Source organism: Monopterus albus, unplaced genomic scaffold, assembly GCF_001952655.1.
Source record: "Monopterus albus unplaced genomic scaffold, M_albus_1.0 scaffold3919.1, whole genome shotgun sequence".
Lineage (NCBI taxonomy): Eukaryota > Metazoa > Chordata > Actinopteri > Synbranchiformes > Synbranchidae > Monopterus > Monopterus albus.
In genome coordinates, this window is record NW_018131787.1 from 1 (window position 1) to 997 (window position 997).

Genomic DNA, 997 nt, shown 5'->3' on the forward strand with positions numbered 1-997 from the left:
GCAGAGCTGCTGGTGTTGAGGCTTCCTAGTGAGCCAGACAAAGATGTCGTCATCAATAAGCTGTTTGATTTCTTGACTGAGTTTCCTAGGGAGACTAAGTTTTCTGAGGTCCTGTTCTACATGGTCACATTCCTTCAGCAGGTAAAAATAGTTCTTCCTCTTTGCTCAGATTTTTCACTTTACACTGCTAATTAAAAGTAATCATCTTTGTTTTGTTTTTCATTTAAAGGGAAATCTTTCCTGTTCTTCATACAAAACACTGTGAGTTCAAATCTAGATATGTTTGGTTTCATGGAGGTTGCATTCAAAAACCTACATAAATGATTACATTGTGATATTAATTTCACATGTTTTGGTGTTCCAGGTTTAACAGACTGGACCTGGCCATGGTTACAGTTCCTCTTGATATGGGTCCAGCCATCACCCAGAGCAAGATGAACTTGTCCCTGCTCTTACCGCCAGGTGAGAAGCACAGTTTGTAAAGCGTCATCTTAAAATACAGTAAACACATTTTGTTTCAAGAAGGTCACTACTGTATGTACATTTATTACTTTACGTTAACCTGGACATGGCTTGTCCTTCCTGTCACTAAGTTTTCATAATGCACTTGTCACTGATATAAGTATTTTCTTAACTATACCCAAATGTAATTTGCATTTACCTGGTTTTTTGATTTTAGGTTGCACCATATATAAAGGACAGGTAATTTTGGCACATTCATTTCTGAATATTTATAGACTCATACGATAGCAGGATTACAACCATATAAATCTTTTTCTTTCCCAAGTGCAACACCACCATGGTAAATGGTAAGTTGTTTTACTGGTTAAAATGTATGTTTATAAAAATAAATGAATCATTTAATGTTTGTGATCATTTTGAATTCATCTGTTTCTGTCTTTCACAGAAACAGACGTTTGTGTTGGAGTGAACAGGTGAGATTTCTTTAAAGCAAAGCCTCAAATTAAAACCACATTCATTGGAACTAACTTTTTTT

At 35.4% G+C, this 997-nt stretch overlaps 1 long non-coding RNA gene across 1 annotated transcript; it reads left to right on the forward strand.

Moving 5' to 3' along the window:
* The first annotated feature begins 10 nt into the window (after positions 1-10).
* On the forward strand, positions 11-935 carry LOC109954164 (uncharacterized). The gene is made up of 6 exons (XR_002274041.1): positions 11-141; positions 230-261; positions 365-462; positions 680-702; positions 788-809; positions 908-935. It is a non-coding gene; the product is annotated as an uncharacterized LOC109954164 (long non-coding RNA).
* Positions 936-997: the final 62 nt, after the last annotated feature.